Genomic DNA, 19767 nt, shown 5'->3' on the forward strand with positions numbered 1-19767 from the left:
TTTAATTGGATTTGCAAAGGATTATTAAAAGGCTTATCCTTCGTAGACGGGCCGCTGTTTACTTGTCGCCTGGCTGTTTGTTATGCAAAGCAGCCGGCAATATTTCACGTGGCGAATCGCGCGCGGTGATAAAATACGCTAAACAAAAATATTTTCACTGCCACTCGTTTATCGTCTCTCGCTCGGGTTGTAATAAATGCGAGACAACATTTTTTGCGAATTTACACGTCTAGTATTTTCTCGTATATTTTTAGTACATTTACTGCGTAGAATAACATGCGTATCTTCATTCGACGCGCGAAAACAGTCGATACGATCGAAGAATAAATCATCTGGATCTTGAAATTAATAACTTAATGCCCTCGATACAGTCTGCGGGGGAAGTTCTAGTCCGCGCGAGGAGTGGTCATACAAAAACCTAATTTTTCAAGCATCTTGAGTAATAGGTGAAGTTAAATCGAGCAAGATTAATTGGTAAAGTTCCCTTGTTAAAAATAACAAACTTCTCTCCCTCTTTCCTCGCCGTTTCCTTCGTCCACCGCGGTTACAGCAAGTCGCTTGCAGAATAAATTCCTGGCACTCCATGATAACGGGAACGGACATAATTCTTTTCTAAGATACACAACAAATTTCCGAGGATAAAATATTTAACGCGCGAAATCTCTTTTCGCGGAGCGTACGTTGGCTGTCTTTTTTTTTTCTTCTCTCTCCCTCTCTCTTCTATCGCGAGTTCATATTTTTTATTCCCACCCGCGAAAGTGTTACGATAAGACTATTGAAAATTAAACCAGACAGCCTGCGCGGCAGATTTACGTTTAACCGTGGAACACACGCGGAATGTAAACTCTATTATACGACTCGCGGCAATAAAGCGGACTCTTGCTATAAAATACGGGATGTTTCGCGTGGTCCGCGTATTTTTTACGCTCCCTTCTTAATCATTTTACAAGCGGAATAATGAGGAGAATTGATTTATCGCGCGGTGAAAATGCAGCACGCGGGAAGAAAACCCTCGTCAAGTGGCTCTACTTGAGAGAAAAAAAAAAAAAAGTTGCTTTAACCCACGGTAATTTCGCGGGGATCAACACACGCCTCGCGTATGGAAATTCATACGGTCCGTGAAAATTACAGCTGAACGTTCCTCGTGGGGTATAAATAATATTCGAGAAAATCGCTCTCACCGCCTTCTCGCGTCGTCTTAACTTTTATTGCAGTCCGCGAAAGCGTGTTGGCGTTCAAGAATAGAATTTTCTTTGAGTCTCGAGGCGAAGCTACAAAGAAAAGCGCGCGGCAAAGAAAAGGAACAGGGGAGGAATAAAAATATCGCGAATAAAAAATAAAATATCGAACGTAGGAGACAGAATAAAAGAGAAAAAAACACAGAACCAAGCCGACGATTTAAAAAAAAAAACATGAATAAAAGAACCAGACAAACCCATCGCGCGCGTGTAGTTCCATAAAAAAACTAAAGTATCGCCAACTTCCTTATTCCTGTTACCATACTAATTAATTCGATAATAAAAATTACTCGATACAATACCAACGGCGCATGTTCCACCATACAAAAAACACGAATTAAAACGTATTCCTTACCCCAGGCAATTTTTCCATCAAACTTAGCAACTCGCTAATTGGCTGCGCGAAATTACAACCGCACGCACGATAAACCACCCACGGCGCGGAACAGAGTCACTTCTAACTTTCTTCCATCTAATAACCCCCGCTAATACCCATGAGAATCCACCTCTCCGTGAACGACCCTAAAAATACTCGAACCCCTGACCCGCGAGTAACGCGGATCGATGTCGCAATAGAAAGCAGCCCAATAATTTCGCCGTGAAATAAACAGCCAGCCCCGCGTCGCACGTTGCCGCGAACTCGTCGCAACAGTCAGTAGGGGTGGTTCGTCGATCGACGACGCGCGATCGATCGCTGAGGGTCGCGCGTCGCGACTGGAAGCGTCGCGTCTCGCGAGGATCCGCGCGAAAGGGGGTTGAAATCGCGACGGAAGTTCTCGCGGACGGTTATTAGGCGGAACGGAAAGAGGGCTCGCGACGAAATGTCAAGCTCTCTCGGCGCAATTACGCTCGATTCATTAAGCCGCGGCTTGGTTCATTGCTTCCAAGTTTCGCCCGCGAAACGGTGCGCGCCGCTAATGACGTTCGAGCCACCCCCTGGTGGGGGCCTCGCCTCGTCGAAGTCGACCAGAGCCAGTCGAGTCCGTCCAAGAAAGCGATCTTGCCCCTTTCGTCCGCCTCTTCCACCCCTCGCGACCCTCCTCAAACAATGACGATGCAATTTTTACGAGCAGACTTCCCGCGGAAGCGGACGTAACCGGGTGAGAGAAAGCTAGGGGGAGAGAGGAGAGCCAGTCGTCTGCGGCTGGACCGAGCGAGGGCCACGGGTACGCGTGTACCCGTTGAGAGCCTGGTGGAGCACTTTGATCGTTTAGAAAAATTGCAGTTTGCCAAACAAAACCCGGCTCTCTTTTGAGGTGCAGCTGGCTTGGACTGGGACGGGTAGGGGCGGAGGGTGGAAAGGTAGCGAGGGGCGGCTCTGGCAAGACGTGAAGTGGAAAACCGGCGAAAAGTTCGTTAATTACAGGAGTTTTCGACGGTGGACGTAGCTCGTGAGGTCGATATTCTTCTTCCAGCAGCCACCAGCCCACCTCCGACCCTCTCCGCTCGCTGTTTCTACCGCTCGCCGACCGCCTGGCCACCCCCATCGAACAGCGTCTCCTACTCTCTTCTTTTCTCCTTTTATTTTTTCTTCTCTTCTCTTTTTTTCTCTCTCTCTCTTTCTTTCTATCTCTCTGTCGCTCGCAGCCTTCTCCTCGTCGTTCGTTTTCGAGCCGCGGGTGTATATACCCCGTTCGTAACTCGACTAACGACTCGAAATCTCTTTAAGCGGCGGGGCCCTCGTGGCTTTTGTGACGGGTCTGCACGTTAGCTCGAGCTTTAAGCCGGATTACTTGGGCTTAAAGCGTTCGTTCGCTCGTTCCCCGGCTGGCTACCCGGTTCTGGTACGCGCAAACACCGAATGGCTAAGTGGCTTTTTAACCGAAGGATGGCTGGTCCCCTTTGGACCGTGACGGTGGTCACGGCGCGTCCCTCGAAGACGCGGATTTCCGGGTGGATTCGCGGGTACCACCGTACAGACAGCGCCAACCGTAACCGTCTCTCGATCCATCTTGCCATTTTCCATTTTTGGGGGTCGCGATCTCGGATCGTTGCAGCCTCGCGTCGCTCCATTTAAATGGTCGAGCTTGGTTAAGGAAACGCGTTGCGCGGTGGAAACGAACGAGACCAACGGGAATTCTGTTCGATACGCCTGGACTGAGATGCTCGGCTGCCTCAAAGTTCAGCATAGTTGCAAGCGACCCGTATCTGGAGTCTAATAATTGGCCGTTTCCCGTCGCGTCCTCTCCGTAACCGGTGCATCCGGTCAGCGAACTGGATGATTTTTGCCACGAGTAATGCGAAACGAAAATTGCACGTTTCTTCCCCGTCAGAGCTGTCTTGCGTCCTCCTCTGCCCCCCTCGCGCCACGGTTCCACGTCCGTTCCACGCCGCCTGGTTTCTCGCAGAGCAGCCCCGATCGTTGCCGCACGAAGCGCCGCTAATTCCAAGAAGACAGCGCCGCCGCGATCCTTCATTTCTCCGTTTGGTGCTGCTGGTGCTGGTGCCCTGAAGACGCATCGAGAACACGGTGCAATTTGTCAGGGCACCGCGCCGTATGTAATAGCCAGCCACGGCACCAAGACGAACGACCGTGATTAGGGGCAAACAATTACGATTACGAGATCGCTCGCCGTTTCGTTGATGAATCGCGGACGATCACCGTGATTCCTCCTCGCGTCAACGACTGCTCTCGTACGGTTTTCTTGGATACCAACGTGCCATTTGCCGACCGTTTGTTCCCTCCTTTTTCTTCCTCTTCGTTAAGATTATTTGTAGGAAATTAGAGAGCAGACGCTTCTGCGTAATTTCTGTCGCGTGCGATGCCGCGATTTCGTTTTTGTTATTCGAAAATTAGTATTCCTACTCGAAATTGTTCACGGAAATATTGTAACACTTTCTATACGTTTTTCTCTTATGATTTTATGGACGATGGTAAATTGCTACGTGGAATTTTTCGATAATCGCGAATGTAAAATCAGCGACAGCCGATCAGAGTTCTTGTTCGGTGGTATAATCAACCCCTCTGCTGGTTTTACGTTGTACATAAGGATTGCGAGTTTTTTAATTGCCAAGTGGAGTATTTTAATAATCACCTGTGTAAAATCACCGAGCTGAGCTGCCCACCGCGGCCATAAATAGCGCGTAACTTCGCAGCAGGGCCAGCAGCGATTTAAATCACTTCGAGCGGCTTTCTCGCATTTTCTACACCACCTCTCGCGATTCATGGTTTTCTACGACGGTTCTCCATTTATCGATACCGATCTAACTTTCGCGTAACAGCTGTCCATCCGTGTCTCGACGCACTGTCTTTGGTCTTTACGATCATCGTGGGAAGTTGCACGCGTTGCGTTCAAGACGCGGAAGCCTTCGTCGTACACCGTTAAAACGCGTGGCGGAAGCGCTCGTGGCACACGCCACCCTGTGCAACGTATTTCCTCGATTCCGTGGAATCGTTTTAGTATCTTTCGTGATTTCCTCGTAATTTAGCAATTGACGAAGACTGTTTGTCTTTAGAGGAAGTCAACTATTAACCCTTTGCGCTCGACGACTTTTTCGATCAGGTGGCGCTGCAATTTCGCGACAATTTCGCGCGTAAATGAATTTATAGAAGAATTAACATTTTGAAAAAGATAATTATCGAAGTTTAAATTCTGTAGTGGTGTTTGGTGTGATATTTTACATAAACACTTACCAAGGTATTTTGAATTACCAGGATCTTGTGGGTGGTCGCTGCTACTTCCGGATTCACTGTCTATTACACTAATTTTTCTATTTCTCACACCCGATACGTCATTACTATTTACACTTGCTCTGTCACCAATTTAATCATGATCAATTGAAAATCAAAATCGCTTCAAAACTTTCAAACGAGTGGTGCTAAATTTCGAGACAAATGTGCTTGCTACGACCGTCGAAACTGTACTAACGCTAGACACATCGTACTCAGGACTACAGTCGTAGACGAATTTTACGTCACAATGTCACTTTCCGACCGTAGACATAAACAGCCTAAGCGACCTATTCACGAACCAATACTTCGCATCTATCAACTGGAGATAACGAAATTCAGCGTAAATACAGCCACTCGAAACATCGTGGCGAGTGAGAGTCGCCGTTCGAGCGCAAAGGCTTAATACTTTCGTATTTTACAAATTTTTTTTTATTAAACAGTTTTCAAGAAATAGTAATCATCCTCACGTGTGCTCGAAAGGAATTTTTGTTAAACACGTGCGCCACAGAAATTGAATGTTCCCCAGCAATCGAAAGCCACGAAATCCTGCGAAAAAGAAATAGCAAACAGTCTTCGAGAAATAGCAATAATTATCTTCGCGTGTGCTCGAAAGGAATTTTCGTTAAACACGTGCGCGACAGAAATTGAATGTTCCCCAGCAATCGAAAGCCACGAAAGGCTGGGAAAAAAAAATAGCAACAACATTTCCTCGCCACCCCAAACGCGACGCGGTCCCCGCTAATCCACGATAATCTCCCACCCCTTCGTTCGAGCTCGCCGCAAAATTCCGTTAATCTTCGAAATCGTAAAAAACACGGACACGAGCTCGCGTGAAACGCGAATTTCAATTCAGGGAATCGGAAACGGACCCCCCTCCCGTCAGGGGCGAGTTCCATCGCTCTGAAGCTCGCCTCAGTTCCGTACATTCGAACAACAGCGACGGCACGAAGGGGTCAGGGGGCTGGAAATACTATTTGTCAACAGCGGTGCATTTATACCCCGTGCCCGGTGGACATCGACGGTAAATCATGGTCGGGAGCGAGAAACAATTGACCGCGATGCTCGCCAGCCCCGTTACACCCGTGGCGGACGACAGCGGAGGGACGAAATCTGTTCGCCGTGGGGTGCACGCGAGCGAGCGGCCGCGTACGCCACGCGAAGGGGCAACAATTGACCAGTCACGGAGTTGCCATAACTAGCGGTAATGGTCGGCTCGTTTCGCCTCCCCGTTTGTCCTCTCCGCTCCTCTTTCGCCCGTCTTCCGTTGCGTTTGTTTGCGCGCCCCGTCGCTGCCGCCCACCCTCGTCGTCCGTTTCGCCTCCGCGTCGTCGTTGCGCTTCTGACGTCACGTCTAGCCTAGCGATAGATGTTGATTCGAGGATGCAGTCCGTCGCGAAAGTTGAAACGCGATACGCGACAGGCTGCAGCGAAAATTTTGGGAAATTGAGCGATACAAATTGAGCGAGGGTGGGCTCGATCGGGGGGTTGGAGCTGGTTTTTGGGTCGTGGAAGTTGCGGACGCGATGGAAACAGTCGTTTGTTTGTGGAGGGCGTATCGAACGTTTGATCGAGGAACCTTTGACCATCGTGTTCTGTAATACGTTTATTGGTTACGTATTAGTGTTATTAAGTCACAGTGGTTATTAAGTTCCACGTGTATTTTTCGTATAACAGAATCTTTGTAGTATATTAAACGTGCACGATAAAATTCCTTTCCACTTCGTCAAGCTTCCTTTGGCGCCCTCGAAAAAACTATTTCATATCGAAACGCATACATCTTCGTAAACGTCTACGTTCAACCCCCTCCACGGCAGTGTGAACAAAAGCTCGCACGACGTTCGCCGATAAAGAAACACGGGCAAAGGAGAGACGAGAGAAAAGAAAAAAAAAAGAAAGAAGGAATACCACAGCACGAGGAAATTAATAAACCCGTCGAGTAACGCGTTCGAGATATTCCACGCTTCGAACCGGAACACCAACCGGAGAGCGACGGGGGTTGAAGGAGAAATAAAAGACCGGGGAGACCGGAAATTATAGTTACGGCTGACGTTTTAAGCGAAACGACAGCGCTAAAACTTAGTCACCTTCTTTCTTTTTTTCTCTCTCTCTCTCTCTCCACCCCCGTCTTTCCACCCTTCCGCCCCCTCGTTTCGAGTTCCTTCCGTGACTCTGGCTCGCGATTGTCGCCCACGCCGGTCGCGCGCGACAGTCCACGGACTTTTGAGTCAGCTCGAATAAACTCAGGATTAATTACCACAATCCTGGTGAACATTGTCGTTATCTACGGTCTCGTGGTGGTCTCGCGCGCGCGCGCGCGCGCCCTCCTATCTTTACGATAAATAGTATAACGCCGCGCGCACGCAACAGGGTCACGTCACAGTGTTTATTATCATCTGATAGCGGGTTGATTAATCATGAGAGTGAAACGTAGAAAGAACGCGAGTGAAACGTAAAAAGGGGGGTGGAAGTATGGCAGCGGGGTGAGAGTGAAAGAGAGAGGGTGAGAGAGAGAGAGAGAGACGAAAAGGCGAGGGAGGAAAGGAACGATGGACGTGTACAGTAACGGTCATAAATATCCGGACACTTTGGTCGATTCGCAGTAATGGGCGCGCGTGAACGTTACCGAAACGTGTAAATTAGTGACGAGTTGCTGATTAACAGCGATGCCCGGCTGGTTTCATGACTCCTGCGGGGGACGGCTGTTTCAATTATTTATCGAAAAACGTAGCAAAGTAGTGAATTATAATCGACAGCGATAAATAAACGTATCGATGCACCCGATAGATTCACAATGGTGGTCCATCTGTAAGTGTATCGGTGCTATTAAATGTGGTACGAGCATTCGAATGATAAGGTAGTCGAGCTTACTAATTAATTCTGCAAACATTTAAACAATTTTTCAACCCAAACTACTTTCAACGATGTCACACGAATACTCAAACAACGGATTAATCCAACAATTTTTCTACCCCAATAAAATGTTCATACAACAGAACGATCATCGATACCAGTGAGTCTTCAGATAGTAGATGAAACTATTTTTCACACTGGGTAACCGTCTCCAAGTGCCATCGACACAAGGGTATACGTGTCACCGCGAGGATAGGGTGGCATCTCTACGAGAATAAATACGAAACACCTCTCGTAGGGGTTGAAACAAGTATCCGACCGAATCGACGACCAATGGAGAACACGAACGCGCGGAAGAGTCTTCCCTCCCCCAGCAGAACCACGTCGCGAAAAGCGACCAAGTGTGTCCAGACACTTTTGGACAGCAGTGTACGCGTTCCACCGCGACAGGGCGGGGGTGGCGTTTCCTTTTTTATCCCGGAACGCGCCGCTGGAACACACGAATTTCGATCCTCGTCCGGGGTCTCGAGCCACAGCGCCGGTGTCGACGGAAGCGTCGAATGTTTCGGGTATTTTTTGCACGACGGCTTTCACCCCTTCGCCCCCGTAAGAGGACGGAAGGGCGGAGGATCGACGCTGGCACCGGCGAATCGACGGGGTCGGGGACCAAGCGGGGGTGCACACGGTGCTGGTTTTAATGAACTCTTTCACCCGCCACTCGTGCCACCCTTAAACCGCCGGTTTCGCCGGCGGTTCTCAAGCGCGACCCGGCGCCCGTACCCAGCCCGATCGATACGCGTGCACGTGCGTTTTCGCCCTGTGTGTTCAACCCTTTTTTTCCCCTTTTCGAAAACCACCACACCTACGCGGCTGAACTTTCGAATCGTACGAGCGAGAACTGGCGATTCGAAGTACGCCAGTAGCTTGTTTCTTAGCAGTTTGTAGTTGAAGTTCGATTTTCTTACATTTTTTGAACGGCTGAGAATTTTTTAAACGCACGTTACCACGGTTCTCTCTTTAGTCTAAGGAAATTTCTCTGGTACGACTCATAACTTTGAGCTTGAGGATCGAACCTCATGAAAAATTGACGACCACTAAAATACGCGATAATAAATGATAAGTGAAATATAGAAATCTATGAAAATCTGAACAGAGCCCAATTAAGTAATTCTTACTTAACTCGATTAGAAAAAAGAAGCGATCAAACTCGAATCACCCTAACTCTCGATCACAGACACCTCGCCTCTCGTAATGTCGTTCCAAATTGCGCTGAACTCCGTCGAGGGACGCGTCAGGGGCGGTCGCTAGGTTGAGCGCCACTGTCACCTGGACAGGTTGGCGATGTCGAGAGGGCGAGAGGGTGAGAGAGCGTGGCGAGGGGGCAGGAGCACCGGCTCGGTCGGTGTGACGAGAATAGAGGCATGTTATTGATTATGGAAAAATACCCTTGGCTCAGGGGCGGAAAGAGAGGCTCGCCAGGGGTGGACGGCACCCCCCTCATCTTCGAGGCACGGTTCCCAGCCGGTGTCATGGCTACTGTACACCGTGCATTCTCTCTGTCTGCCATCTCGAACCCCCCGTGCACCGCCCCCGACCCGTTGTCGTGTTCTTCGCTCGCCGCAACACCACAGCCACCCCCGCGTCCGTAGCCTAATCACCCCTTCTGCTGCATGCTAGGGGTCGTCTGACAGTATGACGTCATAATAACGATATGTCCTTGTCGGCTGTTACCCTCTTCTCGAAGGGGCTAGTCGATAAGCCGGATCGGCGGCCGCGCTTATCGCTAAAGGATACGCATCCTTCGGCCATTATACGGGGAAAGTCGATTTTACGAGCAGTTGCCGCTGGCAAGTGTCTACGGGGCGCTTTCGACGAGCTGACTTCCCGGCTGGCGATCATTTTCGCGGCTGTTCTTTCAGGGGAACCGCTAACGATTTTATGCCTACCCTTCGTTAATTGAATTAATCGTCTCGCGTTTAGAATTCTTGCGATCTTCAACTGGTGGATTTGAATGTGTTATTATAGAAATTTTATGCCTCTCCTCCGTTAATCGAATTAATCGTCTCGCGTTTAGAATTCTTGCGATCTTTAACTCGTGGATTACAGTGTATTATGTAAAAAGTACATTTTTTAACTTCGAAGTGACCAGTAATTTTGATTCTCTTCGCTCATTTCGTTTGAATGGTTGCAAAAAATTCAGAAATGGAAAACCATCCCCCAAGATCCTCCGCCAGGCGATATCTCGTCGATATCTCACCGGGTGACGTAAAACCCCACTCAAAGCAACCATTAAAAAACCGCCGCTCTGGCGCGCACATTCACGGGACTTCTCGATCTGGCCGTTCTATCGTAATCACGTTAAAGGCCTCTTCGTTAGCGGGCGGCGCGCGGTAGGTAATATTCTTAGGCCGCGTTATTTTCTTAAGCCGAGCGACTCTGCCTCCGCTGAAGCGTTTCACCGGGAGTAATCACTCCCGCGGCTAGCCTCTCAAACAAAACCACTTGCTTAGTGTCGTTAATACCAACCCCTTCAACCGGTTCCCGTGCCGCCATCCCTCGTACCGCTCGATGTCCAAATTTCACCGCTAAATTGAACCTTACTTCATGATTATACGATATCCAATAGAATTAATTATTCGTAAAAAAAAAAATTTAATTTACGTCTGAAAATAAGTAGACACTTTACTCGTCGAAATGAGCCCCTGTTGATTCTCCTACGATATCTTTCCACAAAGTTACAATTACTCAAAGACTCGACAAGTGTTCGTTCTGATTTTTCCAAAGGATAGTGCAAATTCTATTTTGAAAAAAAAACGCTCGATGTAATGATGCACTTGTGAAGGAAGAAAAACTGAAGCATAGCTTTCATTCTCTCCGCTGATGTTTCAATTTCTGCCTGCCACCCCTTTCGTACGGCGGGTACGACAAGAAACGAGTGCTCCCATGTAACAGCGACACGGCAGAGGTTTTATTAAGGAAGGCTTATTAAATTCAACCCCCTGGCACGGAACGAATGTTCCTTGTCGTCCGCGGAAGATCCTTAAAATAGAATTAAAAGCTTGCGTGCGGCGTTGTTTAATCGACTACACACCCTCGCCTCGGTGTTCGTCGACCCTTTCGGGGTGGGGTGCTGGCTGACAGTTTTGACGTCATAACCGTGCCTACCGTGTCCGACCACTACCACACACCCCTGTACGCGGCCCAATCTCCTCTCGAGCGGGAGCCGGTAAGGCAGACCTGCGTCTCTACCGGCTGAGAAAACATCCCTTAGGAGCGAGACGCGTTTAAAAATTTCTACCACGCTGCACCCGCCTGGCTGCGGGGCAAACGGCGATTGTTAACCGTAGACCGTGCTCGATAGGGATGAACAGGCTGTGTAACCACTGTTCTCATCGGATTTTTTACACCCCTCAGACAGAACGGTGTTTTACAGACACCAGGATCGATTTAACACTTTGGTGATGCTTTGCAAGTTTAGCAAACTATATTTTAATTGTTGATAGGGTTGCTTAAGGATAGTACTGGAATTTGTAGATGTTTATATTGAAATTTGTAACAGAAGACATTGAAGAGCCTGTTTATTTCGTCTTATGTTGAGGATGGAAAAAGAAAAATTGTTTCCAAGAGTGAATGATCTATGTTACTACCCTTATAGATAAGGGAAGCATATCAATATCAAGCTGGAATCGATTTAACACTTTGATGATGCTTATGCTATATTTTAATTGTTGGTAGGGTTGTTTAAGAATAGTAATGGAATTTGTAGATGTTTATATTAAAATTTGTAATAGAAGACATTGCTGAGATTACTTATTTCTTCTTATGTTGAGGATGGAAAGAGAAAAATTGTTTCTAAGAGTGAATCGTCTATGTTACTACCCTCACAGATAAGGGAAGCATATCAAGAGCCTAAAGAAAAATTTAGAAAACCATCAGTCACATAAAAAAGTATAGAAACTCCACATCAAACCCAGCCTCGATTCCCCTCGATCCTTCAACCCCCAACCCTCATAGAATCCAAATCCCACGAAGACGTCCGCGTCCATGTCCATCTCACGCCAATTTCCAAGATCGCCATCAGCCGCCTCGCCTCTCGATCGTGCGATCGAGCACCCCGCACCCTCGACATCCTCCACTTCTAATCAACGTTCCCGAATTTATTAGCCGTCGCACAATGGCCGCGCAAATTGTCCGAGGCGTGCTCGACGAAGTCCTCCCCCGCAAGGAAGGAACGCGCGCAATTTACCTTTCCCCGTGAACGCGAATCAGGGATTGGCCCGTTCTAATTATCGCTCGAGCGACCCGAAAGGATAACCGCGGAGGAGCCCAGCTGGCGGGTCGCGTCGCGACGGTGGTTTTCTCGCGCGAGGTTCCAAGTCCAATTTCGCGTCCCCTTGATAAGATCCCCGGGTAGATGCTCCAATTTCGAGCTCATTATTATGCGCCGCGACGGGTCGAATGGAAAGTGGGAAAGGGCGACGTGGTTGGGGGTGCCGCGACAGTCGTCCGTGCCGCTTGGACAGGGTTAAATCTGTTTCTGAAAGGGCTGAAACGACGCCTGGAGTATCCGATGTCTCCGCGAGTGAATTCCTCGAACGCTAATACGCGCGCACCGCGCTTGTTCGCGAGGCAGAGGCGAATGGAAAGCCCTCTCTGACTGACTGCGGGGGTAAGGAACGACGGAAGGCGGCGAAGACGAGTCACCCCTTAATCTTCATTAAGCATCCCTTAACTGTTCGCGGCTCCCCGGGCGATAATTCTCCGGCGTTCTCCCCCTCGCGCGACAAATGGCCACCTTTTCTGACTGGGGAGTAAAAGGGGAAAAAATAGGAATCTTCGCCTTTGGGGTCGTCGCCTTTGAACCGACGTCGCGGCGCTAGACGTCGCGCTTTGTGGAATAAATTGAGGTGAAGGGTTGGACTGCCGCGACGGAGGGGCTGGGTTTTAGAGTGTTGCGTTCCGCATAATGAGTTTACGATTGGTCGAGTGGTAATGGACGTACTTTCGGATACTTGATTCGTTGGACAGTTTACTGTCTCTGCGTCTTCTTCTCAGGATTCGCTGAACGAGGGAGTTTTGCTCTAATTCACTTATTTTACTTGGGGTGCTATTTATTTCGTAAAAAGTCATGCGAAAGCTTTAATTGTAAACGGTTTTTAAATCATTTTTTTTTTGCGGCTGCAGGTTACTTCATATCGATCTAACCTTCTGGGTTTCTTTAAATATTTTTAAGATAGAACGTGTTCTTTAAAGAAAATAGCTACGTAACGTGCTTGGTTAAAATTTTAATGGCCTCTTTGAGGCTCCTCGGACTAAGCGTGTTCAGTTTTTACCATTCTATACGCCTCTCGTAATAAATGCAGGCCAAAGTGAATTACTCTGTGCACTTTCGGTTAGAGAAATTCATTTCGAACAGAGATACGATGGACTCGCGATGGAAAGAGAGGCGACCGTTGCTTTAAAAATTTCTATGGAAAAGAATCGAAAATTGAGAGGAGAAAGGGGATTATCGTTTCAATTGTACGAGAGAAACATAAATAAAAGACAGACTTGTGCAATTTATAATTGACAAGCTTCCACTAAAACTTCGAGTGAAATGCAAGCTGCTTAAAATGAGGCTGAAAAAGGCAGCCATAGTTCCTCGCGGCTCTATAAAAGTATCCAGAAAAAGCGGGATTCCTCGAAACGAGACGTAAGTAAATCCAAAGCCAGCCAAGATTGCACCAATATTTCAAGAAAATCCGGATTTCTTAAAACGAGACACAAGAAGAGTCATAGATAAGCCAAATTCCGAGCAAAGACCGGATTCCTCGAGATGAAGAATAACAAGAGAATGCAAACGCTCGCCAAGACCCCATGAAAATCCAGGAAAAATCAGATTCCGCAAAGTAAGCCGGGGAAAGAAGCGGAAGACGAATCATCGACAAGCAAGAGTCACGTTCTTCCGGGATGTTCATCGCGTGTATCATAACGTTTACTTTTATCATCTAAACGGATCTGTCTGTAAGCGTGTCTGCAAAAATCCGCGGCGAAACAAGACGAAGGGCGAGTGAACGAAACGGCGTTATTGCTTTTCCATCTCGCGCGTTTCTTTCCCCTTTGAAAATAGCGGCCATTCGGTCGCAGAGACTCGCTATTTGTCGCGGTTCTCCTCTCCAGATTGGATTCTCCCTTTTACAAATTTCGCTGCCTCGAATCGACGTGAACAGAGATTCATGCTCGCGCGGACCTTGCCCCAGCCATCTTTCTAAAAGCGTACTTTCATCTCGCGCGGAAAATTCCGCGCGACACTCTACTTTCGATAGAGCAGCGTCGTTCCGCGAAGTCAGAGTCAATTAACAGATTGATGGTAAAACGAGAAGCAACACGCTACCCCGTTACCATCCATTTTGTACCTTTCTCAATCAACCCCCTATGTCTTCCACGAACATAAAACAAATCGCAAACAATCTCGCAGTTATTTACATTATAGTTTCCTACCACAAAACTACCCCCTCTAAAATTCGTAAACGTTCAGTTCAATAATTCTTGCGTCTGAACCAAGACCTCGTCGTCCTCGAATCGCGCGGTTGCTGGCCTTGATCCTCGCAAGGTGCGAGGCACCCCTGTAGAGACTAGCTATATCACGCGACACCAACAACCCCGTCGAGTTACGTGGAAATCCCCGAGAAGAGTCGAATAGGGGGTGTGGGACCATGGAGAAGAAGCGTACGAAGGAAGTAAGGACAGCAGAGGACGTGGAAAGGGGTTGCGCGCGAGACTTCGAGAAGCGTTTACCGACATCTCAGAGGCCAACGGAGGCCCCTTTCTTCTCATCGTCGCCCACCCCGCCTCTCCTTCTCTCGCTAGACAACAATAGCGAAACGGGAAGCTGCAGAATGCGGCAGGGTGGCTGAGTGCTCGTTGCTGGAAGACACTTTCGGGATCGGGCGGGGGTTGATTCTGCGCTCACGAACCGCACACACACACGCGCGCGCGGAGAGTGTGTCGAAAAAGAAGTGGAAACGGGCAGAAGGGGAATGCAGGCGGTGTGTGCACGTTTCGTCGAACAATGTGCTTTTCGCGGCTGCAAAAAAGCAGGGGTGGAAAGGGGGCGCGGAGGAACGGAAGCGCGATAGAGGAAGGGACACGCGGAGAACGACGCGAGAGGCGCGTGAGCGAGATGGAAAGGAACAACGAGAGAAACGGGGGCAACACGAGGAGCGGCTACGAGAGGGAAGGGTAAGGACGAAGAAGTGAGAGTGGCGGGGCGCGTAAAGGAAGCACGGAGACGCCAAGCGTCGTCGCGACGCCAGCATCCAGCGCGAGTAAAAAGCGTGGGTCCCTCGCTCCTTCGTTTCGGCTCTGCCTCTTCCGCCCTCCCTTTCATCCTGTCCTCCTCGACATTTGCCTATTTGTCTAGCCGCGACTTTCACCCCTCCCTCCCTCCCTCCCTCTAGCGTTCTTCTTTTTGCCAGGCTCTTTTCCGCCTCCCACGCTGCGTCCTCCGCTTCTTTTCATCGCTTCTTTCCCCGGCGTTGTGAAGTTTCACCCTTTCTCCGGCTACTGGTCCCGTGTTTCAACTTTCTCCTGCAACCGTGGAATCATTAGGGACAGCATTAGTGCACGTACGCGCCGCGTGTATATGTGTCACGTGTAACTGAGGGACAAGGGGGACGCACGGGAGGCGGTGGAGAATGCCAGAGAGACGTCGTCCTCGTTAACTATCGCGCCGCGAATAAAAGAACGTACCCGTGGTCTCGCATCGCCGGACGGATCGTTACGTCGCTTGGGGAAAAACCAGTCTAATGGACAGAGAGCGGTCCCGATAATACGCTCGACGAATTAATTCGCTCTCCTTCCTCGTCGCTCGTAAGTCCTTCGACAGGTTCTCGTCTCGAGACGTCCACACCCCTACTTGCCTGGCGTTGCTGGCTTCGATTCTTGCTGGTTCTCCACTTTTCTGACATTTATCCGCGGATTATATTAAATGGTATTCTTAATTTACGATGTAGATATTTGGGGATAAAACAAGGGACCATCGATAAGCGAACGGAATAGGACTTAAAGTGTATGTTAATTAATTGCAATTATTCTTTTACGAACGTGTGGCGTTGCTGCCTTCGATTCCTGCTGGTTCTCCACTTTTCTGACATTTATCTGCAAATTATATTAAATGGAATACTGGAATTCGCGATGTAGATATTTGGGGATAAACCAGAAGGACTGGATAGGACTTAAAGTGTACGCAGTTGTAAAGGTTTCTGCAATTAACTGTGATTATTCTTTTTCGAAAGTAGCATTAAGACTCCAGTCAATTCTTCTTCTTCCACTAACGACTTCCATTCGATTCATTTGATAAAATCGTCTTCGAGCATCGAGGTGCCCAGAAGGTACCAGGCCCCGCAGTCTTGACGCGAGTGAATCTTAATGACGAGGGTTGCGTCGAGCGGCGTCTCGTTTACGGAAAACTATGTTAACTAATGGAATTCAGGGGAACAATGGCCGATCGAGCGTAACCGAACGCTGACGTTAAGTGCTCGCGAAGACGGTGGGTCCTGAGGGCAGCCTTTGAGGATTCTGGCTTCGATGGTGGAGCGGGTGGATTTGCAGTGGCCTCGTATTTCGGTTTCGCGTTGTGTGCGGATGGTCTGTGGGCGTTGGAGTGACGTGGCTTGGCGAATTGTTGGTACTCCCGTGGTATGTCGAGGATAATGTTTTTGGCGAGAAGATGGCGGTGCTTCGAGGAGTCTAGCACACTGTTGGTTATATTCATCAAAGTATAACTCCTCTGCAAGTCGTTCACAATTTCCTATATCAATTTTTTCTTCTTGCATATGGTACCAAATATGACTCTAGAGACCAATGAAGGTTTTGCAGGCAAAGGGGTAGTTTCCACCCTTCCGTAGAGTTAATTTGAAGCTGCTGGACCAACGAGATTCATCGTTCTCGTGCGTTCACGATTCCGTCAACGATGACAGTCGTGTTTGGCCAACGCCACGTCCGTTCTTGGGAACGATCGCGTTGGATGAACACAGGCAGCGTCGTCGTGTGTACCACCGTCCAATCCCCTGTGTACCAGCATGGTCAATTGACCTCGTTCTCGTTCATACGCCGCGGCACGACTGGAACGCGACGCACGAATGTCGCTTATTGTAGCCCGTGGAAAGAGTTGCACGTGCACGCTGGCTAAGTATCGGCTTGTTCCACGGGTAATTCGAGTATCGCCAGAGGAAACGACGAATTGATGGACAAATGGGAAAGAGAAACGTATAATCGCTTCGAACCACCCACAAAAAGTAAACATCACAAAATGAAGATATCGTATAGAGTCGCAAATTTCAATTAAATAGAAATAATTCGCAATCGAACGCCTGGTCCAATGTCTCATCTTGAACGTGGATGTCTGTATCCAGTTTCGCGTCCATTTTCAGTCGCGTGGATCGCGTTCGAGTAAATTAGAACGCACTTTCGAGGCACCACTTGTTCCATCGAACAACAGCGTCGAGGATGGTATCTGATGGCGGTAGCCGGCAAAATGGAACGCTTTCGACGCGTCCATTTTCTAACGCCTTATTCTTTCCGCGAGATTTTCCACCGCGTGCCCATTGTTGACCCAATAACGCGCTCGAGTAGAACGCGACGCGGGAGTGTTGCAACGAACGCGAGTGTCACTGATCCCACCGGGTTCCCGTGCAAGGAGCCGTGTACGAGAATATCTAGTGCATCGACCTTGGTTCCATTTTCCCTTTTCAGTCGCATCGTGACCAATTCGTAGGCTCGATTCGACCTCTCGATGATTAAGCGGTTCGATTACTCGGACTTTGTTGGACAGCAATGGAAGGAAATCGATGGAGAAAAACTTGGAATGGAAATTTTCCGTTTTTCTGACGTTAAAAAAGAACTAACTCTCATCTTGTATAACAAAATTAATATTACTAACAAAACTGCAATTACGCAAATAAATTTTGCAATTTACAAAATTGTGCGATAAAAAGTTGACGAGTTAAGCCTTGTAACTTATTACCAGACACGCGAGAGGGTTTCAGAAATATTTGCGAAGCCTCCAAATTGTCGAGAACAACTTGTCCCCAAGCAATCGTTAATTCGTTCGACCAATGACGGTTCCAAACGCGAAAGAAAAAAAGGAGAAGAAAACGAATGAGAAGGAAGACAGAGCCAGCGCGCGGAGTTATATTAATTAGTTAGCGAGGCGTCATAGAAAGGCCATTATTTGGGATCGATTTTACGAGCACAATCGCGGCTGGCGATAATTAAAATTGCGGCATAGTAATTCGGATGATTAAGGGCCGCGCGGCGCGCAATTATCGCCTGGCTGTACCGAAAAGGAGATAAATAACCGCGGGCGATATAAATTTCCGTGGACGTGCGCCTGTCCGCGCTGTCGCGGCCGATAAATTCGACGGGGATCACGCGGAAAGTTGCGTTTTACTTGCCTCCCTCTGTCTGTCCTCTAAAATTAAACTAATTCGTTAATTATAACAAACCAGCGTGATAACGTCGCTGCACAATATTACTTGCGACGTACACACAAATCTCTCGTCCATCGATTCTCTAACTGTCTCATCGTACACATGTGTCAAGCGTTCGTTTTTCAAAATCGCATATCGTACTTAAAAATGTGGCGAGCACACGTGAATTGGCGATGCAGCTGTACGTACAGTAGAGACGAATCTGCATGAAAAAATAAACGAGACCCGTGAAATGTCGCTCTTTTTTTTATTCCAAGTCTTGTTTCTGAGGGAATCGAGTTTGAAATTTTGAGGGGTAGACGCGCGTCCGCGCAACTCCCGCATGAATACGGTGATACCGAGCGGAAATGAAGCCAGCTGCAAAAAAATGTCACTCTACATTTTCGAATTATTTTTTCGCGTAGAACAACCCTCTGCAGATTGTGCCACCCGTTTTCATTCGCGAGCCAGCCTAGCTCGCGTGTGTTCGTTAAATTTTTAATCTCGTTTTGCTCGAAAACGAAGCCTCGCACCCAGTCAGAATATCATTCTACTCTGATTTCATACTTTCTCGTAGACTCGGATATTCTAAACAAACTTCGCGAGCGTAAGTTCGAAATACAATCGAAAGAACGACGATTTTCCTGGGAATTGAAATAAAAAGCGTTCACCCTCGTGTTCGCAAGTCACTCGTTGCAATCGCGAATTGGTTCGCGCGAACGAGGAACGAAACGAAGCAACAAAACCCAAGAACAACGACCGTAGGAATACCAAACAGAAGGGAATTAATGTTTACGAGCGGGAATCGCGTCCGAGAGCGGCATCGTCGCTCGTAATTGCGTGCGCGGAATTCAGCGCGAGAATTTATACGCCGTTTATCGCGGGCCACCCGGTATATTAAACAGCGATCGTGTCGTTTTTCACCGCGCTGGCCAACGATGATCTCGTCGACGATAACTTGCGCAATCAAAACCCCGATTCCGCGCGTGTCAGCCCGCCGCTTTCCGCGCGAAGGAAAATCGTCGACGAGCGCCATTCCGGCTCGTTCTCGTTTCCTTTTTTCTCCCCCCCCGCCCCTTTTTTTCGTCTGCTCTCCCCCTCAGCCCACTGTTTTCTATCGAACCCGCGAAAAAGCATTAACCGAAAACGCGATCGACGCGTTTACAAAGCGTTTTACGAGTGTCGCGCGGCAACCGGCGGAATCATTATTTCGACGCAGGAAATTCGATTCGCGCGTGGACGCGGGAAATTGTGGATTTTACTGGAGGCTCCCTGGTACCGCTGGAATTATTGTTCCCGGCGATTTAAACGATCGCCTGGCAAATGGTTATCTTGGGGAATTTATTCGAAACGGGGAACAGTTTTGACGCAATTAATGAGGGCGCGTTTAACGACCGCGACGGAATTTCGTGGCTGTTGCGGGTTTCTTTTCAGGGCGGGAACAGAGAGGGTGGAGGTTTCGAGTTCGCGAAATCGAGGACGAACTGCGCTGGCGGATAATAATTGCTGCGAGTGCGATTCACTACAATTTGTTTAATTAGAATTAGAGATTTGT

At 48.5% G+C, this 19767-nt stretch overlaps 1 protein-coding gene and 1 long non-coding RNA gene across 4 annotated transcripts in view; one reads left to right on the plus strand and one right to left on the minus strand.

Annotated features, from left to right (window-relative positions):
- Positions 1-19767, plus strand: part of Mxd (MAX dimerization protein) — a 166094-nt gene that overhangs the window by 121740 nt on the left and 24587 nt on the right. The gene's annotated exons all lie outside the window — the stretch shown is intronic.
- The window catches only part of LOC143428612 (uncharacterized), a 42603-nt gene that overhangs the window by 363 nt on the left and 22473 nt on the right, over positions 1-19767 (minus strand). The gene's annotated exons all lie outside the window — the stretch shown is intronic.

This window comes from Xylocopa sonorina, chromosome 10 (assembly GCF_050948175.1).
Source record: "Xylocopa sonorina isolate GNS202 chromosome 10, iyXylSono1_principal, whole genome shotgun sequence".
Taxonomy (NCBI): domain Eukaryota; kingdom Metazoa; phylum Arthropoda; class Insecta; order Hymenoptera; family Apidae; genus Xylocopa; species Xylocopa sonorina.